At 42.2% G+C, this 24,006-nt stretch overlaps 1 long non-coding RNA gene across 1 annotated transcript; it reads right to left on the bottom strand.

Moving 5' to 3' along the window:
• Positions 1 to 5,924: 5,924 nt before the first annotated feature.
• Positions 5,925 to 23,709, bottom strand: LOC140704506 (uncharacterized). The gene is made up of 4 exons (XR_013541912.1): positions 19,743 to 23,709; positions 19,424 to 19,589; positions 17,680 to 17,758; positions 5,925 to 15,561 (listed from the first exon to the last, which is right to left on the bottom strand). It is a non-coding gene; the product is annotated as an uncharacterized LOC140704506 (long non-coding RNA).
• Between the last annotated feature and the right edge of the window lie 297 nt (positions 23,710 to 24,006).

Here is a 24,006-nt window from a genome sequence, read left to right as displayed (position 1 = left end):
CAGGATCAAAACACAAAACAGTTATACATTATTACACAATACCATACTTACTCACTCTAGGTCAAACATATCAATTATGCATTTAAACATTAATAATTGCAATACATTAAGTTACCTTTATTAATACAAACCAAGCCTGTTCAATAAACAGGTACATTTTAACTTTTGGTCACCAAAATATACATAGTCCATGGTTTCTTCGCCGTCTTCACTCGTCGGGTCTTCTGGACAAGGCGTCAGCGACACAGTTCATTGACCCTCTGACCACCTTCACTTCGAAGTCAAAATCTTGCAGGTTTAAAGCCCACCTCATAAGTTTACTATTATGGGTTTTCATTGTCTTTAACCACTGCAGTGGTGAGTGGTCAGTGCACAGAACAAAATGTCTTCCCCAGATGTAAGGTTTGGCCTTCTGAATCGCGTATACTATGGCCAGGCACTCCTTTTCCATGGTTGCCAAATGTCTCTCATCTTTCTGGAGTTTCCTACTCAGGTAGGACACTGGATGCTGGTCACCATTTTCATCCTCCTGGCAAAGAACTGCTCCTACCCCGCTGTTAGACGCATCGGTGTAGATGATGAACTCCCGGTCGAAGTCGGGAGCACGCAGCACTGGATAATGGATGAGCGCCTCCTTCAACCTCCGGAACGCCTCCTCACAGTCGCTGGTCCACGGGATGCGGTCATCAGTCTTCTTCCGCGTCAGATCGGTCAGCGGAGTCGCCATCTCGCTAAACCTCGGGATGAACTTTCTGTAGTAGCCCACCAACTCAAGAAATGATTTGACTTTTTTCTTGGTGTTGGGTCTGGGCCAATCACGAACGGCTTCTATCTTGGCCTCTAGGGGTTTGATCACTCCCTTCACTATCCCCGGCTTATTTGAAAAAACCTTATGATGTTTAGTGAGCAGCACTTTTAGTTCTTGCTGCTGGTCTTGGGTGAGTGCAGGACTGATCTTCACCTCATCTGGGTTGTATTTCACTTCCCCTCTACCCTCCCAGAAGGGTAATTCAGCTTCCTCACTCTCAGCTGCTTTTATGGCAAATAAAACCCTCTGTTCCCCTCTGTAGTAGGGTTTCAGGGCATTCACATGTACCACCCTCCGTGCTTGGTGTTCCTCCTGTTCTATAAGGTAGTTCAGATCTGACATCTTGGAAATGACCCTGTATGGTCCTGCCCATTTGAGCTGCAGTTTGTTCTCTTTGCAGGGCCTAAGCCAAAGCACTTCCTCCCCTGGGTTAAAGTGCCTCTCCCTGGCTTTCTGGTCATACCAGGTTTTCTGTCTGACCTTCTGAGCTTGCAGGTTTTCTGCTGCTAGCTCTAGGTTTCTCTTCAGGTCATTCATCAAAGTGTCTATATACGTCACAACATCTTGTGGGTCACCCTGGGTGATCTGCTCCCAATTTTGTTTGATTAAATCAAGTGGACCTCTTACTTTTCTCCCAAACAAAAGTTCAAACGGACTGAACCCGGTACTGGCTTGGGGCACTGATCGATAAGCAAACAAAAGGGATTGCAGCTTCTGGTCCCAATTGTTTGGATTCTCTGCCAAGTAAGCCCTAATCATGCGCATCAGAGTCCCATTGAACTTCTCCGTTAACCCATTACTTTCGGGGTGATAGGCAGTGGTTTCCTTGTGTTTAATTCCACAGATTTGCCATAACCGTTTCATGAGCTTCGATGTAAACAATGTGCCCAAATCTGTGATTATTTCTGAGGCAAATCCCATCCTGGACATATACCCCACCAAGGCATCTGCCACTGTGTTAGTTTCGATGTTAGTCAAGGGAATGGCTTCAGGGTACCTCGTGGCATGGTCCACAATGGTGAGAATGAACCGGTTCCCCCTCTTTGTGGCCTTGGGCAAAGGTCCCACAATATCCACTCCTATACATTTGAACGGGGTGTCAATCACAGGCAAAGGGCACAACTTCACTTTGGTCCTGTCACGGTTATTCCCCTGCCTCTGACACACATCACATTGTTTACAGAACTCCTTGATCTGCTTCCCTATTTCAGGCCAGTAAAAATTTTGTGTGATTCTCTGCTGTGTTTTGTTCACCCCTAAGTGCGCAGCAAACATGTCAGAGTGCCCCCTTTGTAAGATCATGGGGCGATACTTTTCAGGTACCACTAGCTGACTTCTGATCCCATCTCCCCCTTTTGAGATATTCATCAGGGTCTCTCTATATAAAATTCCCTTTTTCTCGCGAAATCTCGCTGGGGTTTCAGGTGTTAGCTGGGTGTCTGGCACCTTTTCAAAACACTTTCGGAGAGTGGCGTCTGCCTTTTGCTCTTGGCCAAATTTGCTGTCCGTGGCTAAGGTTTCTGCCACGGCTTCGGGACTACCCTCATCTGCTTCAACCTCGGGCTCTTCAGTACCCCCCTGAACTGTCCCCGTGGTAGCTTGTGAGCGTGTAATCACTAACACCCGTTTCACATGTTCAGCCAGGTCATTTCCCACGAGCACGGCTGCTGGCAGAGTCGATGAAATCGCTAGCCGCCAAACTCCCCTCCAGCCTTGAAAGTTCACAGGTACCTCAGCTACTGGCAGTGAGATTACCTGCCCCTCAATCCCTGCCACCTTCAGGCTCTCATTTGGGATTATATACTTCCTAGGAATAATGTCTGGATGGCACAGGGTCACCTGGGAACAAGTATCCCTTAGCCCCCTATACTGATGGTCAAGTATTCCTACGTCCACCCCTGCGGTCTCAAACACCTGCGAATCTGTCCTCACTAGTAAGCAGCGCTTGACCTCCACAAGAGGACCATTTTCCCCAGCCTGATCAGCAGATGTAACTGGTCCAGAGTGAGTAGCCATGGCAACAGGCTCCCTCAATGGCAAGGAGCTTTGCTCTGTCTGGACACAGAACACAGCTTTTGGCTTGGTTCCACTCAAATCATGAGGCAAATTTCCCTTCAGCTGCTTTAATTTCTCACACTCTGAGATTAGATGGCCCTTTCCTTGACAGAAATAACATTTTCTGCTGTACTTGGAGTCTTTCTCATCTGGTTTTGGTTTTCCCTCCAAAATCTGAGGTCTTGGTGGTTTCATGTCTGAGGGCTTCCCTTCAACATGGGCCCCTCCCCCTTGCTGGTTTTTCCCTGGTCCCTGAGCGTACCTGCTGTAGGTTTCTTTGGGCTTCCCCACAGTTTTCCCCTCAGCACCTAAGGGCTTCCTTATTTGGGAGATAAAATCCGCGATCTCTGCCGCTTCTGTCACCGATTTAGGTTTCCTCTCCCTCACATGGAACTTTAGTTCCCCATGCAGGACTGAATAAAACTGTTCCAGCGCTATCAGGTCTTTGAGCTGCTGGAAGGTCTCTGTCCCCTCCTGAGACAGCCATTTCTCTAGCAGCCTCACCAGTTGGGCCCCCACTTGGGTAAAAGTCTGCTCTGGTTTTTTTGTGAGTGACCTGAATCTTTGCCTCAGCTGTTCCGCATTTATCCCATGTCGGGCAAACACCAGTTTTTTAAACTCAGCGAAGTCTTTCAGCAGTTCCACTGGCATCTCTGCATAGACTTCTGCCAGGCTGCCACTGATTAAAGATCGCATAATGGTCATCTTCTCAGTTTCCCTTACTGAGAAGTCCACAAACGCTCTTTCCACGAGGGAAAAGAACACCTCAGGGCAATCTCCCTTGTGGTACACAGGGAATTTCTTCAGGTCAGTTTTAGACAGGCTGCCTTCCCCATTCCCTGGGTTCCCCTCATTATTATTGTTATTCCCATTTCTACTCATTATCTCCAGCTTCTACAGCTCAAACGCCATTTTTTCTAACTCCAGCTGTCTCTGTTTCTCTTCCCTTTCAAATGCCATTCTTTCTAAGTCCCACTGTCTCTGTTTCTCTTCCCTTTCCATCTCAAATTTTCTCTGTTTCTCCCTTTCCTTTTCCTCCATCTCCCTTACCCTCAGTTCATGCTGTTGGGCTAGGAGTATTTTTCTGAGTTCTGAGGTCAGTTCTCCTGTGCTCTCATCCTGCACTGAGCCAAATTCCTCCTCAGAACCTTGGTCTCCCTGTGGTTCTCTCACTTCCCCCATTTCTGCCATCTGGCTTCAAGTCAAGGGCATAATCCCCCCCCAGAACAGGCTGCCTTCAAAAGTCAAGCCTCAAAATAAAACGACGACTTTTTTTCCTTTTTCCTCAGAAACAGCCTTCTATAGACTGCTGCTGTTCCTTCAGCACCAACTTGCAACTGTTGCCAGGCAGAATCTACCCCCTCTGCTAGGCCTCTCAGCAGACAAGCTAGATCACTGTTACTTCACACAGCTTTGCCTCAGCCCTTTCCCGCCAAAACAGGTTGCCTCAGAGCTCCCTAATCTAGTCCCCCCAATCTGAGTGTGCACGTTCTTCCACTAGCCTACCTCCCCGTGAGGTAAGCCTAGAAGATTACCTACGCGCCCTCAGATTTTCCCTGACTAGACCCCCCTTGCTCTGGGCACACTTGCCAAGGCTTTGCTGGACCACTGGACAACTGGACTAGTCGTATCCCACACGCTGGACACCAATCAATGTGGCAACCCCAGACCTACTGGAGTAGCCCACACTGTAATTATGCTGCCACCAACCATTCCCTATAAGGAGTCACACAGACCAGGAATGGATTTTACTAAACAAAAGAACAAGGTTTATTGAAACAACAAACAGGGTAAATAAAAGAATCAGGTAAATAGGATAATGTAACGTGGCATAGCCCAAACATACACATATAACAGATTGGTTCCCACGGAACCCTTTAAGGTAACGCACAGACCCTGAAACTATCAGTTCTGGCTACCTAAATAGAAACCTGAACCTATCAGGTATGTACTAACTGACACACAGTTGTACCCAGTCTGACACACAGACTCCAACTCCTCACTCTCCACACAAGCTCCAAATATATATACAGTACAGCTCCTCCCCCCTGATGTCCCGCCTTCTACTCCCATAGGATGGAACTTTCCCTCCAAACCCATGACAGACAGGTACCATCAGTGCTGTATGTGACACCCTTGTTATATAAAAATGACACATTAAAGGTAACAGTGATATTCATAATGCATTACTTCAAAGGTCTTCATAACTTTGAGAGATGAGTCAGTAAAAGAAAAACTCAGTACTGCTGTGAAACATAACTGCACGGAAGAAATAGCCAGAACATTCAGCATACAATATAATCAAGTGTTTCTTTATCACAGCATCCAAAACCTTGTTTTATGTATCTTCAGCTAAGACCAGTGTATATATTTTCTAAAATAACATATGTTTCCTTTAATTGTCTTTCACAGATGACAATGACAAGGAAGATGAAAACACTAGTTATGAATGATAATCGAAAACACCACACAGGGATATTTAGGGACAGCAGATCAAGTGAGGCATGTAGGGTTGTGAGCTAGGTAGCATCTTATTCCTGAGATTTTACAAACACCTGCAATTAGGGGATGGGTCCCTGTGGTTCCTTGAAAGCAGACTCTTCAGCAAAATTGTCTGGCAGAAAGACAAGGTGGAGATTAAATGATGAATTTAAATGGCCAATGAAGTAATGCTATTAAGAGTGTGTACCCCAGAGTCTATGAGCAGAGATATGAAAGCTAAAATAAACTGTTGGAGGTCAGTGTGTTGCTAAAAGAGAGGGGAACACTGTTTTCCTAAACTAAAGACAGAAGAGAAAATCTGTCACCAGCAACTTTCTGGCTGACCTGCAGTATCAAGCCCAAAACTGGATCAGTGTTGCCAGGTAAGCAGTATCTCATTCCCTAAGATTTCAGGGCTTGAAACATGGAGCACGAAAGCTTGAGATCTAGCAGTCCTAGAGAGGTGTGAAACTAGTAAGAGTATTTTATTTTTTGCATATAAAAATGGCTACACATATATATCATTATGTCAGATCATCATCCTCTCTCCAAAGCAAACTCTGGAACTATAGTTATATGAGGGAATGGCTGGATAGGTGTTGGTTCCACTGTTTGTGCCATATTTTTCACTGTTCTTTTTGAAATTTATTTTGTCGACTGTGAGACCCGAGGCGAGGCTATAGAAGTCCTCGCTGGAGTGTCGTCCTCAGTTAAAAGAGAGAAGGAGACTCAGACAGCATCCACGACTACTCGCGTCGCGTTCAAACATCAGGGTGTAGACACTGGGGATTTGGAACAGGGGGTAAAGAAGATGTTGGTAGTTACCCAGACCAGGATAGAAAAGGCAGGAACCCGGGTGGAGGAGCGACCGTTAGTAGAGGCGGGGCTTGGAGAGTTGAGGGAAGAAAAAGACAAGATACCCGGGGGTTGGGAATTAATCTGGATAGAGGGTCCCTGGACAGGGAGATGTGAAAAAGTCAGGGTGCCTCGGGAAGAGACAGATTACCGAAGAAGGTTTGCCCCCCAGACCATCTCATTGGGGAGAAACAGAGGCTGAAGAGTGGAGGAGGCGTTTGAGGGAGGAAAAAGAGAAAGTAGAGAGAGGAAAGGAGAGCATGGCGTCTGGAGGAGGCTCACCGGAAGAGGTATTCACCAGACCCTGGGACCCCTATTCTGAGGGAGGCGACCCCTTCGACCCGGAGAGGGGAGATGAGGAGACCTTACCCTTAATCAAGGTGGACATTGAGGCGAAAGGACCGGGTGAAGTTAACCCGTTCTCCAAGGGACCTTGGTATGACCCGAGTTTCAACCCCTTTTTATAAGAAGCATGGACACCCTCGTTTGACCCGTTGGCGGTGAGAGAAAAGAATACTGACAAGTTTAACATTGATGTTTCTTTATTTGATGTTCCAATAAACCCCAGTTCTGTTTTTCAAAATCACGCGCTTCCGGTGTTTGTGTCTGGTAAGCCTGAGGTAACCACTGAAACTAGTAAGAGTATTTTAGTTTTTTGCATATGAAAATGGCTACACATATATATCATTATGTCAGATCATCATCCTCTCTCCAAAGCAAACTCTGGAACTATAGTTATATGAGGGAATGGCTGGATAGGTGTTGGTTCCACTTTTTGTGCCATATTTTTCACTGTTCTTTTCAAAATTTATTTTGTCGACTACCTGCTGTTATCCTGTCATACTCATACTTTTGGCATGAGTATGTGATATATTTTGTTCAACCTGCAGGGCAGGTGTTTTTTTTTTAATGCTTGTTTGTTTATTTTGTTTTGTAGAGTTTCCACTTGCATTTTTTGTCGTGCTTTTGGCTTTTGTTTTGTCTACTCCAGTTCTATCTCTATTTCATTTCTTGAACATTAAAAAAAGAAAGAAAGAAGGGATTTGAATGCCTGTGAAAAGTTTGGATAAGAGGAAGGTGAAGAAGAAGGGAGGCTGTGTAACATATAGACACTCCTTTCCCATATACTTGAACACTTCTGTGTGAACCATAGCAGGGATGTAAATGCAAGTAACTTCTGTGTGGTGATGCCCTGAGTAACAAACAGAAGGGAAATGACAGAACTGTTTACCTATTCACCAGCCAACAGGTGTTTTCAGATGGAAAGGCTTGTATCACTAATAAAGATTTGGTATTCTGCTATAAGCTACAAGCAGAATTACAACTGACTGTTTATACTATCATGGATATTATGCTCTTTTTTATGCCACAATATTCCATCTATGTTGCTGCTGTAGGTGTGACTCTCTATTAAGGGGGATAAGATTTTAGCATAAGTAGCAACTTGAAGGGCAGCAAAGCCTTTAACAATTTAGCACCTACTTGCTGTAGTCTTTGCTCTGGGTTCCATTTGAATCACCTTTAAAATAACTGATCCTTTGTTTATTGCTAAAATACTTTTATAGCTGTTTTCTGAAAGCATCATTAAAATAATCGCCAAATACCGCTGGAAGTTGAGAGTGTAGTAGTGCTAAACTCCTATAATGCTATAATGAAAAATACTTTAAAACAAAAATCCTTTCCATTCACAGTCATTTTAGCAAGGAAATTAATGGTAGTAACCAGAAAGGCATGTGTTTGTGTTATTAAGAAGTTGTAATAGTCCTATTATAGCATTATGAAAGAGGTACAATTCTAAATCTTTATAATGGTATAATAGCATTATTTGGAGCAGTATTATAGGGAAATGGCATTTCCGGAGCATTATTATGGGGAATAGCATTATAGCTATATAATGCTAGACTGCTACTTTAAGGAAAATGTTTTATAGCATTGCAGAAATATAGTGCTAAACCCTTATAATGCAAACTTTTAAAATAATTTTTCAAAATCCCTTTCTGGTAGTCCCGCTAAATTGTCTTCAAAGCTACTGTATTTCACTTACTAATATATTTCATGATATTTATACTGCATTTATAAATATATGTGTATATTTTACTTAATACTTCACTGCTGGTTTAATATATTTTTAAAAGATTATAGGTCAGAAAGCATTTTGTGCTACTTAACACATAATTTTATCAAATAAATAAATAAATGAGTCTGATAATGAAAAAGCACAGGAGCCTATGCACATTATTCAGAATGATGCTACAAATGTATTTGGGGGGAGGGAATGGAGGAGAACCATAAAGGTGCTGGTTACCTATATAAAATGTAGACAGCAATTCCAGAAAAAGGGACTAATGCAGAAGTAACCTAAGGTAAGGTTTCTGCTCAAAAGTGAAGTTTGTTTTGTTGTAATATGTTGGCCAGAACCATGTTAGCTATGCCCACTGGTGTAAATCTTAGCAACAGATTTCTGCTTGTTGAAAAAAACAGTGCTTGTATCTAGGCATGGTTTTCAGAATTCGTGAACTACAGTCCCCAATGTCTGCAGCAATCCCACCTCCCTGCAAGACCTCCGGAGACTTTAATCAAGCAATCAAAGTCCTAATAGGTTTTTTCGTGTGCTTACAACTAACAAAATCAGACTCTGCCAGTCATTTTCACCTTGTGGAGAAAATAGGGGAAATGGCTGGGTGGGTCAGTAAGGCTAAATTCTGTGGGAACTGCAAGGGATTATGGGTGTGGTAGATTTTGTCCATTACGCTCTCCATAGCAAGCCTCTCAACAAGAAGAAGAAGAAGAAGAAGAAGAAGAAGAAGAAGAAGAACTATCAGAACTATCAGAACATAAAAGAACATGAAAACACCTGTCAGGACTTTAATTGCTTGATTAAAGCCTCCAGAAATCTTTCTGGAGGAATTCTTGCAGGCTTCTGGGGGTTGTAGTCCAAAAATACCATGCCAACTTGTACCCATAGTCGCTAGGGATAAACCCAGCAGAAACATTTGTTTCTGTTTCATAGTGAGCACCTCTTTGTTTTTCTGGCACTAGCCTGGAAAAAAAACACCCCAAGAACCCCTTGGTTGACAGCGGTGAGGCAAGGGGAAGAAGGGGGGAGCGCATTGCAACTGTGGGTGGGACAAGGAGAGGGAGGGGAAAGAGTGGGGCAGGCACATCAAGGTGGCACATGATTCCTGTGGTGAGGCAAGGGAAATCTGGACAAAGGAAAAGTTTAACAAAAGAGCAAAATGTTAAAAAAATGAATCCTTTGCGTTTGAGAGGCGCTCTCTTGGGAATTCACAATAAAACCCAATGGGGAAAGTAAGAGTCTCTGTTTGTGTCCCCCCCCCCTTTGTTTTTAAATGAAAGTCCCTTCCCTAATCATTGCACATTGGTTGCGTGACTTGGCACACAACAAGAAATAGACTTCCTAATTGCTGGCAACCTGCCACTGAGATTTATGTCAGTGAACTTAGATGGATGGGTATAAGTACTGTAATGGGATTCTGGTCACTGTAAACTTGAGTGATAGGGATAGATGATCTTCTGTTATGATTTGTAGGAAACAGTTTCTATAGCGAAAGAGGATCAGCTTGTACAAATGGCATGCAGCAGTTGGAGAATGGGTGGGGAACACTAGTCCTCAAGGTGGCCTTGGACTGCCGCTGTCATCAGCTGAGTCAGCTGAGCTAATGGTAAGGCATAATAGACACTGTCCTCCAACCACTTCATATATAAACAGGGTCTGGATTTGTATATCCAACCTACATGCATGAAATGTAAGAAAGCAACGTGTTGTTATTGTCAATGTCAGTACTCTCAGCATTTATTAAGAACTGATTTCATTGTCAATAATCCCACTTCAAGCCATAAACACTATGAATGCCTGAAATTCTGAGTAACACATCATATATTTTAATGGCCTATACTCTAGGCAAGCTTCTGCTGTGTGCTAGCATTTCAAGTGCTAGTGGAATCTTTGCTGGTGGTGATACTGTGGATTTACATGTTTCCACACAGCCCCCGTTATTATAATTATCGTTTATGTTAAGTTTTAAGGGCATTAAAATTGCCGTAATGTCATTGGGAATAAACAAAAAAGTAACAACAATAATTATTGTATTTGTAGTTAAAAATTACAGCCATACTGTTGAGTATAAATTTTACTCCTATAGTAAGTGTGTGAACAGAAAGGTAATTAAAAAAATTGAAAAAGTATGTTTGGGAATAATTTTCATTGCTATGAACAAATCATCAGCAAATGTTATGAAAATCCTTGAAGCTGTCCTAGGCTACTTCTGCATCTTGCTGGTGGCAGACATATTGTTATTTGTGAACTTTCAGACTTTCAAAGCGTTCCCTTTCACCGGGTAACCCGGTTTCAAAGAAACCGTCCACTTCCGCCTCGCCCTTTGCCACCTTGGCTGTCTCTGCTGTGGCCTGTTTCCTGCTCTTGTCATCTCCTCTCAAAGGCAAGGCTAATACTGTACAAACAGAATAGAGCAGGAGTGCTGCACTCCACCACTGATCCACTGGAGGGTGCGTGATTGCTTGAGAGAGAGAGAGAGTGGGTGGCGGAGGAGGCAGGCAGCTCTCTGGAAGCTGGCACGGTCAGCAATCAGCTGACACGAAGACAAACACCCTCTATGCAAAGGGCAGGCCGAGCATTTGGTATTTGTAATTAAAGCTTCTGGCTCGCTCACAGGAGTCACTCCCAGGGTTGCTTTACCAACCCAGCATGCATAACAACGTTGTGCCTAAGGCAGCAAAACCCACTTTCAAGCAAGCGTCTTTTGCCCTACTTGTCTTCCAGGCCAGTTCTTCAGGCAGCCGTCAGGGCCTGCTCCTCCCTGCCTTGATCATCCTCGTTTTTTCCCTTCTCCCTTACAGTGAAATGTCTGTCTGACTGCGTTCTCAGCAGAGCACAGAGAATCTGTGAAAAGCACAAAGTAACCAGTTCATCCACATTGGAAACAACGCTTGGGTGGCTGCTGTCCATTCTTTAGGCCTAGAGTGGCCTTGTGACCTTTGGATATTCAAGGGGGGAAAGAACTTTTGATAGTCAAAAGGACAGAGAGCATAGACAACGTTCCGTGTTTTAACAGCACTTTGTGTTTGAAGAGCTGGCCTGGAGTGTTGTTCTCTGTCATTCTAGGGTTGCTTTGAGTCATTCTAGTATTTTTGTTGTTGTTTCAGATTTGGATACATCCTCTTGGTACTACTGTCAGTGTGCACATGTGGGGAGGGTATTTCTTCCTGGATGTACCAGGATGCACTAGGTTGTCCTGGTATCCCCTGTCCACAAACATCCAAAATTGCTTCTGGAAGTCTCACTCCTAGCACAGGCCACCTCTCTTGCTTCTGCCCCCCCTCTCCCCTGCCTACCTCATTCTTTCCTCTCCGTCTTCCCCTGTTTTACCCACCATTTTCAAATCTTTGTGGGTTTTTGTTTTTGTTTTTTGCTGCAAGGCAGAATGGGGCTCAGTACCAGTATCACAAGGATAGTTGAACAGATGCTCCGTGTGCAGGCCCTTAAGCGTAAAGAATACTAAGGAGAGAGATCAGGGACTTAGGTTTGGCCCATCTACCTGGGCGTTGCTTTCAGCAGGAACACAAGTCACCTATTCACTATTCTTCAGTCGGATAAGATCTACTACAGTTTGGCTTAAATTATAAAAATCTTTTATCGTTTTCAGCCCATACATAAAAATTAGCATATGGTTTCCTCTTTTGTCTTCTTTTTTGGTCACACCTGCCCTTTTTAAGGGCGATGTGTAAGTGGCCACCCTATTGTGCATACTTCACACAAACTGGCAGATCTCAAGCATACAATGATTGCCTGGGGCTGCTCCAGATGGCTCTCTCTGTGTGCGCGCGTGTACATACATATGTGCATGTGCATGTGTTTGTAAAGTCACCAGCCTTGCACAATTTGGACTTCCATTACAGAAGGTGTTGGCAAAAGATTCTGCTGTTGTATCTCTGGATGACTTGCAGTACATCAGCAAGGATTTCTGATACCCAAATCCTTTAACTGCGGTGATAACAAAAGGCTGGGTTGCCAGACTCATAGTATCCCATTCCCTGAGATTTCAGAGCCAAAACCTGGGACTGGGGCTACAGCCTTGTAACACCAAAGGGATAGGGCAGCCAAGAGTTGAGAGGGAAGTAAGCATAATACTTAAACAAACACAGTGACACTGAGCCAGCAAGCCTTGGTTGCCAGCCGGAAGGAGAGGAGAGGAGTGCACAGGCTTTAAAGACAACTCACATACAAATATCAAATTACTGTACCTCTTTCCTGTGCCACTCAGCTTGAGATTCTTCTCCTTTCTCAGAGACACAGAAACACAATAATTGCCTGAGACTTCAGCCAAGGTCTGGTGACTGTGGCAAACCTAACAACAGGTCTTTCCTGCATCTAAAGTAGGGTGCTGAAATCAAGAAGGATTGAGGGGAAGAGAATAGATTTCTCTGTGAAAGAGCTGGAGTACAGGGGGAGGGTAGTGAGTGGGTGAATCTCAGGCTTAATACACTCTCAACAGTATGTTGTTCTACTGCTCTATGTCTGCTTTTCTTGGGGGGGGGAGAGTCTATCCTAACTAGAAATGAAACTTAGGGATTGTCTAGATGGAACATTTGTTCTGCACTTCCTACATGGCATGCCACTGATGTTAGTGTTCTTTTCCCCTTCATCCCCATGACACAAGGCTCTTTTTGGTTCAGTTTATGACAAAATATGTAATTTTGCAGAAGTTTTTTTTTTTTGTCCCTTCCCGAAGGCATAGATTTTGCTGTAGTTTTCTGGTCCATTCTGGGTTTGTTGGGGTGTGGAGTTTAGTCATGAAATAGGTTTCTTTCCCTTCCTTTCCCTTTTCTATTTTTGTCAATGAAAAAAAAGTGGCTGGTGAGTCTGCCTTGGATTTCAGTTTGCACTGTTGTGCTCACTCACCTCAGTTGCACTGTGACTGGAGGCCCGGGAAGAAGACCAAGAAAGAAGCATCAGTGGCTGAGAAAGGGCAACTGAGGAGGGCCATTGTGGAGCCAAGCCTTCAGACAAAACCAAAAGGGATGAACCAGGAAAACACAGGGAAGGATTCCCCCCCCTTGTCTGGAAAAGGCCTCAACTTTGCAATTCATTAGCAAAATAAAATAATAGAATTGGGTATGCCTCTATTGGAGCACTAATATATAGGGGTTGGAAGGTGTGGGAGATAAGATTTGTTGAGGCCTTCAGGCTCTTCATCAGGCTCTAAACATGAGATGGGGGGACAAAACAGAAAAGTCCAAAAGTTACCTGGTCCCAAAATGAAGACTGCATTCTTGAAGAATAAACTTGAAGTGTGGTGCTGTTAGCTTAGATCTCATAGACTGTGGGATCAACCGGCTTTATCCATGCCTTCTGACAAACAGATAAAAAGGGCTGAGCCAGCTGTCCATTAAATCTCCCCACACAAGCATTGCATCACAATTAAATATCTAGTGGTTGAAGCCATGTTATATTGTTGTGGTACAAGTGACCATAGTTTAATAAGGTAATCTGGACCTCAGAGAACAGCACAGGTGGGTGAGTTATGCAACTGTGATGGTGGCAAACCATTGTGCCTACAGAATCAGCTATTGCCTTTTATACATACATTGAACTTCTCTATACAGAGATAATATACTACTGAATCTCAGATTCTGAGAATACACTACACAAAATGGTACCTGTCACTGTCACACTTTTTTTTAAACTTCCAGAGGCATCTAAGTAATGCTGAAACAGATGGACCACTGTCTATTATGAGCAGGCAATTCTTTGTCTGTTTGCTCTTTTTTTTTGTTCAGCCAAACTTTTTTTTATTATGACCTCCCACATCAGGATACATGTATGAATCAGTCCTGATTGAACGTGGCATGCAGCATTCAAATATTTGATGCTCATGACTGAGGGAAGAAGAGTACAGAAAATTAATGACTAAGGGTCAAGCAAGACATTAAAGGAAATATGTATTCCCTGGAATTAACCTGTTTTCCTATATAGTTTGCTATTAGAGCTATTAGCCTGGACAATCACACTTGCAAATGAAGACTTTGCTTGCCTTCCACGGATCAATGATAAAACAACTAAACTGGGACGCAAGATAATACAAAGGACCAATGCACAAACAACAAACCAACACATTTTCCACCATCCATGAAACACTGTTTCTAAATCCAAGCTAGCAGTGTTATGTTGTTTTACCCTTACTGAAAGGAAAAGGAAAACTGGAGCAGCTCTTAAATTATTAGTGATAGTATTGGGAAGCTGGAGTGGCAGATAGAACTGAGGGATGGGAATTTCCAGATATGAATATACATCTTCTAAATGTAGAAGTTAGGGTGATGCCACTGAGCCCATAAGAATGGGGTCAGGAGCTTCAGCCCTGCTCATCTCCAAGTCCACAGTCTGGGAGAGTCTACTTCTGTGATTAAAAGCCAGCGGTTTTGGGGTAAAAACAAAGCCCTCTCTCTGGCTGTAATTGCTCCTTATGCTGCTGAGCATAGATTGCTTGTGATATCCTTTTTTCCTCTTCTTTCTTTCTTTTTTTCCTAACATCACTATGTTCTCATTAATTTCCCTTGTTTTTGTCACTCAGGGGAAGGGCGGAAGGAGGCCCAAAGTTCTGCTGCTTGGCTTTGCTTAAAGCTATAATCTCCAAATAGCTGGCAACAAATGGGAGGAAAAAAGTAAGGATGGCAAATGTGGCACAAGAACCCAGCTTGTCCAGGAGATGGAGGAGAAGGTGTTGCATCTTCAGCACATCACATCCAGGAGGTATTTGAATGTGTAGGTCTATATATTTATGTATGAGGAGGCTTTGCTTGCCATTTCTGTGTCAAATCAATTATTACAGTTAGCACATCATTAAAAGAAGAAAACACGTTAGTGTTTCAACCATGCAATCCCCTCCAAGTGTCATGTGTCTGAGCGACTGGAATACAACTGGGCCAGGATTTAATAGTATACAAACATCAGGAGATGAATAAAGCTCATGGGATTACAATCAGAGTCTTTTAACACTTAAGGAATTGCCACTTAAGACAATGCTTCCCTGTATTGTCTAGTTTGGCCTGCAGTATTCTGCTTGAACAGGCTTAGTGGCTTGATAGAAGGAGAGCGATTGAGACCACTAAGCTTGCCAGCTCCAGCTGGCAAATGGCTCCTCCCCTCCTGGGCTTCTTTAGCAGTTGTCCATCCTGCCACTTAGCAGAGGAACAGGAAGAAGAATGTAAGGACCGTCCCATGGATAGCCACTCTGCAAGACAAGGGAGGAACACTGACACTTCCTCATTTGAATTGCTTCCCTTGAGCCATTTTATATTTCTTTTCACACTTGCCCTGAGTGTTTCTGTTGGAAAAAAGAAGATGGAAGAAAGACATAAATATATTGTAATTTATATTAGTTGTTTATTATAAAATATGCAATATCAAGAAAAAACAGTCTGTTGCTCATGGTGTTGTCAATTCACTTGTGACTTATGATGATGCTATGAATCAGTGACCTCCAAAAGGTCCTATTAGTGACAACCTCAGTCAAGTCTTGCAGTCTAAATGCCAAGGCATCCTTTGTTGAGATAATCCATCTCATGTTAGGAGCTGCTGCTTTCCTGTTGCCTTCCAGTTTCCCCAGCATTTTTCTCTTTCTAATGAGGCCTGTCTTTTCATGATATGCCCAAAGGACCATACCCCAGTCTTCTCTTCTAGAGAATTCAGGCAAGATTTCATATAGCATCTATTAATTTGTCTTCAGGGCAAGCCATGGTTTGTGTAAAGCTACCAGTCCATTTTAAATGAATGAAGTTTCTTTCCTGGTCAGCATTTTCTTCATTTTTTAGTGAACACATCCAAACATAATAATTGGGAATATCATAGTATGGATGAACTTGGCCTTGGTCTCCAGTGACATATCCTTACACTTAAGGATCTTTTTTCAGTTCCTTCATAGCTGTTCCTCCAAATCTCCTCAGTCTTCTTTTGATTTATTTGTTGCAGTCTCCATTGAGTCTCATGATTGAGTCACTGCTTATACCTAATGACAAAGTCATTCTTAACAAGTCAGGGTTCCTTGCATAAGAGTGTACACTGATGTATGCTCCAGATAATTCATTTTTCTTGACCTCATCAACCCTTGCCATTGTCACTTCCATTTTTAACTTCTATCACGGCAGCAATCATATCTCAGCCTATACTCACTACCCTAACCTAGCGATTCTTCAGATGTTTTTATGGCAGATCCCAGCATTCCTGACTATTGGCTATACTGACAAGGACTGATAGGAGTCAAAATCCAACAACAACAACATGGGAGGAACATCGGACTGGAGAAATCTACACTAGCTCCATGTGACCGTTCTAATATTTGGTAATATTAGGCCACTTGGGTTTACTTGTCTCGTAGACCTTCTTTCCTGCCTGAAGGGCTTTGTGTTCTGTTTGAAAGGAATATTAATGAGCGTGTGTCTGGGCATACACCTAAGCAGCAGAATTGCTAGTGCAACCAGGATACAAACAACCTCCTCATTAAGCTTCTGCAATGGCAGCGCATAAAGAGATACTGACGTCACACTGAAACCGCACACAAAGACTTTGCCGTACTGCATAAATCATGTATGGCCACATAATCTATTATAGATTCACAAAGCAGTAATTGCTAATTATACTGAGGCATATTTAGTTTCCTATGGGATTCTGGCTTGCAAATCTTCAGACTCTGGCATTCGCTCGTTGCACACATGCAGTCTGTTTGTAATTTAATGACAATTTAATTTTATGACTCTTGTTCTTGTTTCCTGTACCACACAGTATCAGGGAGAGCACACCTAGGCTTTCTATGCTATAGCCAGCAGCTGAGCCTCTTCTGATGCAAGTTGTAGCCCATTCAGGAAGTGTTTGAGTGGTGCAGGAGGGACAAACTGAAGATAACCCAGTCTCTCGCCATTTTCTCCTTACATTTTTCAAGCATTTTGTTCAGAAGAAGAGAAATATAACATGCAATCTGGTGGGAAATAAAAACATTTAGATGTGACTAAATTGTGCTTATCACTAGGATGTGTGTGAAACTGCTATGCTGTGATGGATCATCAGGAATCCTTGCCTCCTGTCACTGTGTCTAGTTACCAGCTGAGAACTGTTATAGCCTGTCATCTAATGCATATAATTTAGCTAAACATGTGAATTCATCCTTGCTAGGGACACTGTCTAATCTTAAAACTGCATCTTTCTCAGTGAACTTCTATTCAGAACAACACTTTGATTAATATTCAATATGACTGAGCTTATATGGGGCAGGAGGAGAAAACCAGCCATGATTATTTGGGAAGCTTTTAAAACAAATCATAAGTTGCAATGAATTGCCCATTTATACAGTTGATCTACAATTACAGTACTCCTTTACAGAGGGTTATTCAGTGTTCTTCATTCCCAACCACAGCAAAGTGTAAGTAAAAGTATAACTGCACTGACTCACATTTATTAGCACTGCCTTTGCCAAACTTTTTCCCCTCTGTTATCTTCTGCTGTTGACTTGTGAACTCCTTATGGCAGGACTAGGGTGAGGTAGAGAGTAAGTAATAACAACTTATAAAGTAAATAATATGTATATTTTAATATATGATGTCACATGTCAATGTAGTGAAGATTTTGGCTTAAAGTGTTTTGGCTTAAAGCTGCCAGAATTTCCTACCCAACAGCAGCAAACATCAACAACAATAACATTTTTTTCAAACTCTTATGAAGAGCTTCCTATTGTCCAGGGTGTTCATGCCTTAATATCTGGACTAACGGCTTCAGTCTAGTGTCCTTTCCCTAGAATTACAGCCCAGAATGGAACTGTCTTGAAAAAACAAACAGATTCACAAAGTGCACTCCTGTTTTTGTACTCTGATCAATGTCTGGTTTGGTTTTATTTTTCTTTCGTTGTTTCTTTTTCTCACTGCTCCCCTTGCTCTGCAATCCTTGTGACTCAAGAAGTGACATCACAGGGCTTGGCCAAAGGTTAGGGTTCATCAGATTCAGAATCTCTACCCTGGCATAAACTGTTCAATCATTTCATTCATCTGGTACATTTGGAGATTTTTATGAGAAAACTCCCAGAGGACCATTATTGACAAAGGGGGGAGGGGGGAAATCAGGAAAGAGCTTCATTTCTGGAATGAAGCCATTTAAATTAACTAAACTAAACAAAAGTGAACTTTGCTGAAAACATTTAGTTAATCTGTTATGCTCAGACACTATATTACTAACAGCTGCACTTGAACAGGCAGAAGAAAACCATATTTCAAAACAAAAATACCTGTAAAGTATGATAGGTTGAAATATATGTAATAAAAATAGGAACATATGTTACAGCATTCGGTGGACTGTAAGAGTGAGACTCAAATTGTTACAACAAAATCTATCACAAGTTCATTTGTCTGCTAGTGTATTTTTTTAAGTAAATAGAAAATAAACTAAAGAAACAGGATTCATAAGTAAGCACAACAACGTACATCTTTCCTAGATTAGCTCATTGTTGAATGTTTGTTCCCTGCATCATCATCATCATCATCATCATCATCATCATCATCATCATCATCATCATCATCATCATCATCATCTTTATCAGGTCATTGTTCTATTACTACTAATTTCAGCAAGTGGAGCTATTCCAAAATCAATAGCTAATATCAATAGATGCTAATTTGCTTCCCGAAATTCAAAAACCAGTGATTTTGCAAACATGACATTTTAACAGCAAAATCGTAGGACTTGACTCCTAAAGTTTAAGTTTGACCCTTTGGTCTGCCTCTGTGCAAAAGCAATGCTGTGAGAAAAAGAGAAGTGCAATCTGATGAAAAGCACAGTTAAGTCTCAGCAAGCTAATTTTCACTCATAGGCACTGGTGGAGTTATTATGATACAAGCTGGCACTGATGTGGCTGATGAGACTGCTACAGGGTTCCCTTGGATACCTTGAACTGAAGAGCTTCTGTCTAAAATGTCCAGGAATCAGTACACCAAAGTATCAGTCATTACACAAAGCACGAAGGAGAGAATGCACCCCATTATGTGCTTTCCACCGCCTGCTCTGCCAAAAGGCTCCTTTAAGGAACACTGGGCATCAGATAGTATCTCAGTTGCTCTTTCCTGCTCCACCTGCTGGCACCAAAATCCTTTAAAACACACAAATGCACACATACACACAGAAATGAAGAAACTGACTCTTCCTCTCACCTCTTCCTGTTGCTCGGTAACGGGTGTACGTGTGAGGCGTTTTAGAAAGGCGAGGCAAAGAATCTTTCACTGTGTGAAATGCATGTTATCTCTCAATAGGTTGACTGAGCACAAGTCCCTTAGGGTGGCCACTTACAGATCACCAAAAAAAGGAGAGCATGTGTTACTGAAAAAGGAAGACAGAAGATTATACATTCTTGTATAAAATTGTATATTCTGATTTATATGCATCTGTACATAATTATAAATGCTTTTAGTGGCCAGGCAGCTTTAAAATGGCTGAGCTCCCTCCTTGTGAGCCTTAACAGTTAAATCAGACCTGGACTGAAATGACTCCATATTTGAAGATGAAGATGTCTTCAAAAGGAAAGTTGTCCCTTGGCCTGCCTGCCTTCAAACGAAAGATCATCCTCTCTGAAAGAAAACATGTGGCCATCCTTAAGTACCTCCAAGCAGGCACTGAAGTCATTTCAGAAAGGCAGCAGTGAAAAGCACATGTAACTTTTAGTGGGGTTGGGGGAAGAGTGGTTTAGAGTAGAGCACCAACTCTCAGGGGCTAGATGTACTAGCCAGTTCTGCACCTTGCCTTTGAGAGCTGGTTGGTTGGCACCCTGTCTGAGGAAGACTTTGTTGTTGTCTAGTCGTTAAGTCGTGTCCGACTCTTCATGATGCCATGGACCAGAACACGCCAGGCCCTCCTGTCCCCCACTGCCTCCCAGAGTTTGGTCAAAGTCATGTTGGTCGCTTCGATGACACTGTCCAGCCATCTCATCCTCTGTAGTCCCCTTGCCTTCACACTTTCCCAACATCTGGGTCTTTTCCAGGGAGTCTTCTTTTCTCATAAGATGGCCAAAGTATTGGAGCCTCAGCTTCAGGCTCTGTCCTTCCAGTGAGCATTCAGGGTTGATAGTATAGGAAATTAAATACTTGTGTTTAGATACTACTACTACTACTACTACTACTACTACTACTACTACTACTACTACTACTACTACTACCACCACCGCCGCTGCCGCTGCCGCTGCCGCTGCCACTACTACTACTACTACTACTACTACTACTACTACTACTACTACTACTACTACTACTACCCAAATCAAATTAGAAGATTTGGATCAAAAGACACGGAAACTAATGAACATGCACTACATCCAAAATGTGATGTGGACAGATTATATTTACCATGAAAAATTGGAGGCCATGGATTACTGCAAATACAGCAGGTAGTAGAGGAGAAAAAAAGATGCCTAAATGATTATCTCAGTACAAGTAGAGAAACATTACTTAAGTCAGTGAAAATGAAGAATATTTTGAGAACAACAGAAACAAAGGCTCGATATGAGACACAAAAATTTGAAAATACTGTAAATGTCTGGAAAAATAAGTCACTACATGGACAACACCTGAGAAATATTGATGGAAAGCATGATCATAATTCAACATGAGCACGGCTAAAACTGGAGACCATTAAGAAAGAAACCAAAGGCTTGATTTTTGCTGCATAAGAACAAGCACTCCAAACCAATGTGATAAAAGCTAAGATCGAAGGAACTGGTGCTAACAGCAAATGTCGAGTTTGCCAAGAAAATGAGGAAACTGTGTTACACCTCATCTGTAAATGTTCAAAGATTGCAGAAACAGATTACAAAGTTAGACATGATAGAGTGACAAAATTAGTGCATTGGTCATTGTGCAAAAAAATACAACTTACCAGCTTTCAAAAACCTGTGGGAACATCATGTGAAGGTGTCAGAAAATAAGTCAAGATCTTGTGAGATTACCGAATCCAAACGGACAGACACCTTGAACATAACACACCAGACATAGTAGTAATAGAACAAATGTCTGGAAATCACACTATCAGAGGTACAAAAACCAGCAATATTAGGAACAGCATAGATACTGCACCAATATTTAACAGATACTTAGCTTTTTGGTTAAAACTTGTATCTGTTATATAAAACCAGTCAATGTTTTTATACTTTGCCTGGTGTTTTTAAATAATAATAATAATAATACATTAACGAAGAAGAAAAATCAAAACAAAAAATCCCAGGGCCACTATGCTGATATTATTTATTCTTTTTAGTTGCTAGAATGGTGAGACCATTTTTTTTTTGCTGCCTGCCATGTTTATCCACACAGCTGCAACACACAGAGACCATCAGATTTAAGTTTGGATGTTTGTAAGGCATATGGTTTTACTCTACTCCTCTTCTTTCTCTCCAGTGATGCTATGCGCTCTCCGTGTGTGTCTGGCTGCTGGCCAAAACATACAGGGTCGTGCCTGAAAAGCCTTGAGCATTCCCAGCTCTGTTTGAACTGCCAGGGTCCTACTTTGTACTGCCTATCTCTGCTGCTCATGCCGCATTGAAGCTCCCTGTTGGAAATAAGTCAATCCCTCTGTGGAACAATAGCAAAATCTATCTCAGATGAGATCATCTCCTTGGGACAGAGCAAACAGTTAATCTCCTAGCTGCTTAACCATTGTGTCAACAGAAAGCGCTGACTCGCAACATGAACTGAATGTGACTTTGACAACATGACCTTTGCCCTCCCCCTCCCATCCAAACCAACATAAAGTTATTAGAATCATGGCTGCTCTTGCCTCTTGTGGCATTGACTGCTGTTGAGAAGGGCCTCAGAAAGGCCTGCTCTACTGTCATGCATCTCCACCTGACAACAGAGCAATTGAGAGGAGATATTTGAAACAAGGGTTGCTATAGCTAACCTATGCACACATGAAACATAATACTTCATGTCTCAGCAGTGCTGCTGTCAGAATATTGTTCCTTGCCATTCACCGTAGAGAAAGAGCAAGAGGGAGGGAGGGAGAGATTCAATAGATGGGAGCAGAAGACACCTCTCCATAAACATAATGTGAAGGGAATGTGCCCTGTTGTTCCCCTAAAATGGCTTATTTCTAATCGGGCTGGCTTTCTGTGACTAGAACAAAGTACAGGGTGGGGGAGTGAGGGTTTTTTTTTCCCCACATGCTTGTAGTCTTGATTTTTAAATAAGTCACATATCTCACATGGAGAAGAAAGCTCATAGATAGCTGACTAAACAAGTTCTTGCATCACATGTGGAAAATCCCAAGTTCAGTCTGTACCACCCCCAGTTCAAGGTATCCCAAAGTGCAGGGACGAGAAAGCCTTTTGGCTGAGTTCTTGGAAATGGCTACTTTCCCCATTTCATAAATTCTTATATGTTTATTTATGAGATGGTGAAGCTCAAGCCCTCTGGATTCATGTGTATGAATGTTTGTAACACTGTGTAATGATAATCAACTACTCCTGAGTATTTACTGAAAGTTGTACAACACCCCATTGTAAGGAAACCATAAGACATTGTACAAGTCATACAAAGGGGCATTGTACCCTGAATTGTAGAATGTAATCAGAAGTTAGATGGCATGCTACTTGTTGTCTTGAATTTCTTAATAAACATTTTGAAATAGCTTTGCTTTTTGCTATGTTTATTTTAAAGGGTTTGGATGTAAAATACGATGCTATCTTCTTTATCATCGAGGCCTACCTTCTTCCTTTCAAATAGAAAAGAAAAATACCTGCTCAGTTTTCAGTTCTTATTTTGAACTCTACCGTGTTTCTCCGAAAATAAGACAGGGTCTTATATTAATTTTTGCCCTCCAAAACGCATTAGGGCTTATTTTCAGGGGATGTTTTATTTTATAGTCATGTCATCTTCTGGTTGCTGCACAATGGTGGAGAGCAGGGTTTCACTTCATTAGGGCTTATTTTTGGGGTAGGGCTTATATTATGAGCATCCTGAAAAATCATACTAGCGTTTATTTTCAGGTTAGGTCTTATTTTCAGGAAAACAGGGTACTTCCCATGTTTGACCATATTCTCCTTGTTGGTTCCATATTCACTCAAGTAGCATGAGAAGAATGTTTTCCTCCTTAGCTTGTCCCAAATTGGTTTGGAGGAGATGAAGATGCCACAGACCTCAAAGGCTTATTCTGAGATAACTTTGTCATTCTGTCTCCTGTCACTTGTGCATTTTCTATTACACTGTTTTTTCCAGTTCATTTGTTGGAAACGTGGCTTGCTGAGGAGGGAAAGGGGAACGAGAGAAATATGCCCTACTGCTAGAGGCTGGGGAAACTGAGTTAAAACAGCTCTGTCCTGGATTAGATTCCAGAGCTTGGAATGATGGTGGTGAGGGTGGCGGCTTTTGCCACTTTCGTTCTTTGAAGTTAATATTAGTCCCTGCCAGAATATGAAATCAGTCACTAAGAGTTACACACTTTGGCAGCATCTCTCTATTTCTTAAACATCATAATTGGCCATCACCTTCTCTTATTCAGGTCAAACAGACATTTTGTTTCTAAAGTTGGTAGAGAAGGATGCCCCAAAGGCCCTGAAGGATGTAGCAATGTACTTTGCCCATAATATGCTGTGATTTTGCAACTTCATAGAACTTGAACTTCTAGTTTTTCTCTCTCTAATGCTTGACTGCTCTGGAAAGCAAAGGTGCAATCATAAACATATTCACTGAATATAGTGGGGATAAGAAGATGCGCGTAACATTTAGGATGGTCAGGCATTCAACTTAGCAGA

The sequence above is a fragment of the Pogona vitticeps genome, chromosome 2 (genome assembly GCF_051106095.1).
Source record: "Pogona vitticeps strain Pit_001003342236 chromosome 2, PviZW2.1, whole genome shotgun sequence".
In the NCBI taxonomy this organism is placed as follows: domain Eukaryota; kingdom Metazoa; phylum Chordata; class Lepidosauria; order Squamata; family Agamidae; genus Pogona; species Pogona vitticeps.
Note: the sequence above shows the minus strand (reverse complement) of the source record. Positions and strands in the feature narration are given on the sequence as shown.